This window comes from Dermacentor silvarum, chromosome 1 (genome assembly GCF_013339745.2).
Source record: "Dermacentor silvarum isolate Dsil-2018 chromosome 1, BIME_Dsil_1.4, whole genome shotgun sequence".
Classification (NCBI taxonomy): Eukaryota; Metazoa; Arthropoda; class Arachnida; order Ixodida; family Ixodidae; genus Dermacentor; species Dermacentor silvarum.
The window spans coordinates 142,774,947-142,781,762 of NC_051154.1; positions in this window are offsets into that span (position 1 = coordinate 142,774,947).

The following is a 6,816-nucleotide window of genomic DNA, read 5'->3' on the forward strand; positions in this document are numbered from 1 at the left end:
GTAAGTAGAAGCTGCCTCAACTGTTACGTCATTAATAGTGTATTTGGTTGGGATGCGGTAAGAGTTTCTTGTAAAGGAGACGAGCTTTGTCTTAGAGTGGTTTAGAGTCATTTGCCACGATGAACACCAAGTGTTAATTGAATCGAGATCAGTTTGTAAATATTGGTGGTCAGTTTCACTTTTAATGGCTCTGTACACAACACAGTCGTCAGCGAACAGTCTAATTTTGGAAGATACACAGTCAGGTAAATCATTAATAAATATTAGAAAGAGCAGGGGACCAAGCACGCTCCCCTGGGGTACACCAGATGTGACTTGAGCCATTGAAGAGTTAGAACCATTAACAGCGGTGAACTGAACGCGAGATGAAAGGAAGTCTTTAATCCATGCTAGAACCTGAGGGTTAATATTGAGATGCGATAACTTGAGTAGTAATCTATGGTGGGGGACCCGATCAAATGCCTTAGAAAAATCGAGAAACAAAGCGTCGACTTGAATCCCGGCGTCTATTAAAGTAAATAAGTCGTTAGTAAATCCAGAAAGCTAGCTGAGTGTCGCAAGAGAATCCCTTGGGAAAACCGTGCTGATATTTAAATATGATGTTGTGATCTTCAAGATAATTAATGATCTGGGTGTGTATGACATGTTCAAGGAGCTTTGAGAAGGTGCATGTCAATGAAATGGGTCTATAGTTTAGGGGATCAGAGCGGACGCCAGATTTGAAAATTGGCACTACTTTAGCTACCCGCCAGTCATGAGGGATGGAGCCAGATGATAAAGACTGAGAAAAAAGTGCAGATTCGCGACCGATGATTATACTGTGATATTTTTGTTTGTGTTCTGCTTCTCTTTTATTTCAAAAAGAGAAAAGTTGACGGCGCAGTAATGATGACATCGCAAATTGGACAGCGCAAACAAAAAATGTCACAGTTTCGCCCTAAGGGCGAAGCAATGAATGCGATAGCAACACAGCAATGTGACACGAAGTAAGGTGAGCGGCTTTGGTAGCAATATGAATTGTAGTAAACATGAGCTGATTAAGTAAGCAGGTGTGCTGCGGCGTAAGTAGACCGACATGAAGAGAGACTCGATGACCACGAGAAGGCGCGTGTGAAACGGTGGTGTTGATGAGAAGCGCTTCCCGTGGGCAGCGCGTGCGAAGGGACACACCTGTAGCGCTGCACTGCCGATCCGGGCAGCATTGCATGTGTAGCGTGCGTTGGAAAATGTGGCCCGACTATTACTAACTGAATGAACAAGCGTGGTGTGAGCGCGCACAAGCAAACATAAATAGATCACACTGAATGACTGCAGACAACGACTGTCAAAACGCTGGCAGCAAGCGCATATACGTCGCAGCGGGCGAAGGTACGTGCGGTCTATCGCTTCAACGGAAACTGAGCGGCGAATGCACAGCGCATAGAAAAGGTCAGAGCCGTGTGGAGATAAGAGACAGTGCGGCCGGCGAGCGACGAGTGCGGTTGTTGGCAGAGTAGAAGTCCCCCCCCCCCCCCCCCCCCCCCCGCTCACTCTGGCGCTGCCGTCCCGCTTCCTTGGTTGCGCGTGGGAGATTGAGTGGGAAGTTGCCCTTGCGCCCGGTTGCAAGATAGGCCTTTGGTGCCGGAGCGCAGCGTCGCCCCGCCTCCCTCCCTCCCTCCCTCCCATACCCCACGCGCGACGGTCGCGTTTACTTTCCGCCGTGCGTTCGCTCTCCGTGATAGCGCGCGTCCCCCGCACGCTACCGCTCGGGCATACGGCGCGCGGCGATGATGTTATCTATACGGAACCTCACGGCGACGACGACGGCGACGGCAGAAATCCAGTTTAAGTGTCCATATATATAATTGCTATCGCAATAAAATATCGCAGTATAGGGGGTGCATCATCGCACAGCACGATCAAACCGGACGTGCGCGCCTGTCAAAGGTGATAACTGGACGGCGCGCCCTATACCTTCAGGCTTGTTATGCTTCGGCCACGTGCTCCGCTGTTCGCATTTCTTTTCATCGTGATAGTACGTATGTCATGTGTATTCGCGTATAGCTTGTAGACAAATGTAGGTTGATCGTACCATATTCGTTGCCACGTGAGGGTATAAAATTATTCGCATGCTGGTCGGCCCATATTCTGAAGAAATGTATTTCTAATTTCAAGAAGACGCATACCTTTATTGCAGCGCGCACTAAATGATATTATGGGTAGCCGAAAATTTTTACAGCTCATTGCCACAGGCGACGCCGTCATTCAGACTTGGCAAATTCTATTTTTTTGTGTGTGTGAAAATTGGGGTTTTTTACCGCGGGATAATTCTTCATGCTTCCAGAAATGGTGAAGATTCTTTTGTCTTTTTAAAAATTGAGCAGGGTTCCTACGCGCTTGACCAACTCTGAATATGAATATTATACCAAACTTTGTATGTTTGTGCGAGCGTCTATTCAGAATGTTATTCATTTCCCTTGCAGACTGTTCAAAAGGAATGGAAAAATATCTGATCAGGAAACGGAAAGCCCCCGGTGAAGACTGCGAGGAGAGCCGTCCCTCATCCAGCATTTCCAGTTCAGTCGCTGAAGCTCCACCGCGCGCTAGCACGGTGGAGCGGCTCTAGCACACAATGACACTAGCACACCAAGCTCTGTATGCACTGCAGAAGCCGTTCCTTCCAAAATTCGATCCATCGGCGAGGTTTCTGATGCACCATCTACAGAAAAACAAGGGCGGCGCTTCCAGCCTACGTGGAAAAGTACCTACAAGTGGTTATCTTACAATGTCCACAGTGACAAGGCGTTTTGCGAGACCTGTTGCACAGCATCAGAGATGAAACTGCCGCTCCCTAACACTTCCCAAGACAAGGATTCTTACCTGGCATTTGTGAAAAATGGTTTCTCAAACTGGAAAAAGGCAATTGACAGATTTAAATCCCATGAGAGGTCTAATTTTCATAAGGAGGCATGTAATGCCGTCGTAGCTGCAAAAGGCAGCGCGAATGTGGCATATGCTTGCGCCAAGGGAAAGGCAAAAGAAATGGACGACGCCCGACAGGCTCTCCTAGCAACACTGTCGTCGCTACTGTACCTGTCGACCCAAGGCTTAGCAATACGTGGCCACGAAGACACAGAGAGTAATTTGAGGCAGCTGCTGGAACTCCGGGCTAATGATATTCCTTCATTGCGATCGTGGCTTTTAAGAATAAAATACAAATGGATTTCTCACCAGATTTTAAACGAGATGGTGGAACTCATGGCACATGACATCCTTCGTTCACTCACAGACGAAGTTCGTGCGGCAGAGCACTACGCTGTCATTATGGACGATTATGGACGAGACAGCAGACATTTCTGTCAAAGAACAACTTTCAGTTTGTTTTCGGGTGGTCACACAAAGCCTGGAAGTAGAGGAGCTGTTGTGTGGGTTTTTCAACACGACGGACACCATAGCGACGAGCCTCTTTGCTATATTGAAAGGCATTCTTTGTAGATTTAATCTGCCAATTGAAAAGTGCCGCGGGCAGTGCTATGATTGTGCGGCAAACATGAGAGGAAAGCACTGAGGACTACAAGCTCTCATGCAAGAACAGGAACCTCGCGCGCTATATGTACACTGCCTAGAGCACATCCTGAATTTGGTTTTGCATGATGTCGGCCAGAAAGTAAACATGTGCCGTGATTTTCTTTACGCCGTCACTGAACTGATAAACTTCGTGACCTGCTCTCCAAAGCGCGTTGCTTCTTTTCAAGAGATTCAGGTAGAAGAGGATGCAAAAATTCTGCCCGACAAGGTGGACGCTAAAGGCTTCATCACTGCGATCAGTTCTTTCAAAATATAGCAGTCTCATAACGTTTTTCTCTGAAACAGCATCCGAAGAGCGAACTGAGGCCGGTGCGAAAGCCAGCGGATTTTTAAGGATGCTGTTCAAGTTTGAATCGTTTTTCATGTTGACGCTTCTGACAAAAGTGTTCTCACGAATGGAAGCACTGAATACCGCCTTACAAAAAAGAACGCTCAGGTTTTACCAAGCGGAGAAAATGGTGAAATCCGTCACTGCAAGCGTCGCTTAACTGAGGCAAAGTTTTCCCTTGGTTTGGGAGGAGGTGTTGGCAGAGGCAGGAAAAGTAGGAGTTGAGGACCCGTGTGTTCCAGCTGCTAGGCGAAAGAAAACTCCACACCGCTATCAAGAAGGTTCCTCAGCTCACGTGTTCACATCAGCGGAGGACAAGTACCGCCAGAGGTACTACGAAGTACTTGATACTCTACTGTCCTCGTTAAGCGACAGATATCCACCTGAGATGTGGCAGCATATGTCACACATTGAGCAGTTTGCCACAGGAAAGCAAGACGAAGCATACATAACAAAGTTCTACGGTGACGACCTTGAACGAGGAGGGCTGATTTTGCACAAAGACATGCTCATTGACATCGTAAGCCAACAAAAGTCGGCACCATTGCACACATTCGAGGACGTCGTGCAGATGTTTTCGGGGGAGAAGGGCGAACACCTGCGAAACCTTTTGCCGGAAATGGCCAAGCTAACAAAAATTGCGTTGACCATACCGGTCTCGTCAAGCACATCCGAGAGGTCCTTTTCTTGTCTTCGGCGACTGAAAACGTACCTGCGGTCGACGACTGGACAAGCCCGTTTGAACCATCTGGCCATTTTGCACACTCACAAAGAACTCTAGCTCCCGCAAAATCAATTTAAATAAAATTGCCGACGACTCCATTGCTAGAACAAGTGCCCGAATGAACACATTTTCCCTCAAGGTGAAACCATCCCATATGACAACGAAATGATGTCTTTAATAGGAAAGAGAAAGTTGCCAACTCACAAGTTAAAGCTAACCATTTGGCTAAGAAAACAAAGCAAAAAGTTATTTCCAGGAACGAAAACAGGGTGCATGACAGGGCAAGTAGGGTGAGGCCTTTTGGGTACGCAAAGACGCTTCGTTGCGCTATTTCTAAAGCTCCCCAGTCTATGCTGTGCTTTTTCCTTATTAATATTTATTGGTCATATGCTGCATTAGCTGCTCAAAAACGCAATCCACGCTCTTACTACTTCCTCTCGTGCCCTTTCCCACTGTTGAGATATCGTTGTGTCTTATTTATTTATTTGTTAATATGACTGTGTATTTCTGCGCCTGATAATTTATTACTCTATAATCATTTATTCCGCCGCCGGGAAATAAATGAAACCAGTGGCATAAGGCATGCTTTGACAAGTAAATAAAGTATTGTGTCATGGAGTCACGTTGTTTTATGCTAATAATTGTAGTCATGAGTTGTGTACAGAAATTGTTATATATTGTGTATGTTTTATATATGTTATGTCTTATCTTTTCAACTGACCTTTAGTCAGGAAAATATTTCTTGACTGTGTCTTCGTATATTAAAACTTTCACAAATTGTTACATGGCTGTTTTCATTTATGTGTAGTTGTGCGACTTATAGGCACAAAACACACATATCTCGCTAACGTGAATAACTTAATCGGCTTTTCGCATGGCTCATCCGAGAGACGCGAGTCTCTTTGTGGTACGAGGGGACTCAGGTTATGAAATTGAACTATATATATATATATATATATATATATATATATATATATATATATATATATATATATATATATATATATATATATATATGACCAACCCGACCAGCTTAGGCAAGCTGGTCGGGCCCCCCCCCCCCGGGAAAATGAAAACTTTCCGCTTATGGTTTTGTTGACTTTGTTGCGCGCTTTATGCCAGTGGAGTATAGTTGCGTGAGTAAAACATTCTAAAAAATACAACACTACATTAATTCATGGCTAACATAAATAACCTAACCTAACCTAAATACGTACATTCACAAGTCAGGCAAAAAAATGCAAGCGTCAAATAATAATATCCTGCCATGTAATAAAGAAAAAAAACACTATATTTGAGCGAATTAAAATGCTTTTTTTAGAACTCGTGGGGCTCGGATTCAAATCCTGCTACTTGCAGGATTCGAATCCTAACAATTTCTTTTTCTTTCTTCTTTATCCTTAAGTTCGTCATGCGACAGTCTACGTTACATCCCCCCCCACACACACACACACACATATATATATATATATATATATATATATATATATATATATATATATATATATAACAACGCCAAAAAAAACCTCTAAAGTCGCGGTAGAACTGACAATTTGTTCCTGCGAGGGCATTAGATATTCAGGAGAGAGGTGTTTCGGCTCTTCCTAAAATTCCTTCACGATGCAGAACTGGAGTGTGAATGGTGATCCGTGTGGGCAAAGTGGGATGACTGGCGCGCAGCATGCTGCGCCCCGGATGAACATCATCCTTGCGGTATATAGACTCCCTGTATGCGTTGCGATGGGCTTTTGACTCTCAGTTGATAAGCGGTGCTCGGACAGAGCAATTACCGGCAGATTTTGCAAGACTAGGTCTGCCAGCAGCTAGCAACGCTCCACTTCTTCGCTGGCGCGCAGAGTATGGCTTGCCATCGAGAAATTTTATTCATTTATAGCGCGCTTTGCAAGCGCTCACTGTGGGCAATATGTAACATCGAACCTTTGAGAGCCTGTGCAATAACCACATGTTGACATGTGCAAAAAAGGCGCGAGCCGGTTTGCTTAAATATCACTACCATCTTTTTATTATGAAAAGTTTCTCAAAAGCGTGTCGTTAACCGAACATTTGCCATTCCAGTTAACTATAACCGACAGTGGATCCTTCGGCTTTCCGAGTGATGTGCACCATGTTTATCATACTCTTTATTTGCGTATGTTTCTGCCTCCATGAAACAGTCGCATCAAGGAAAAGCTGTACA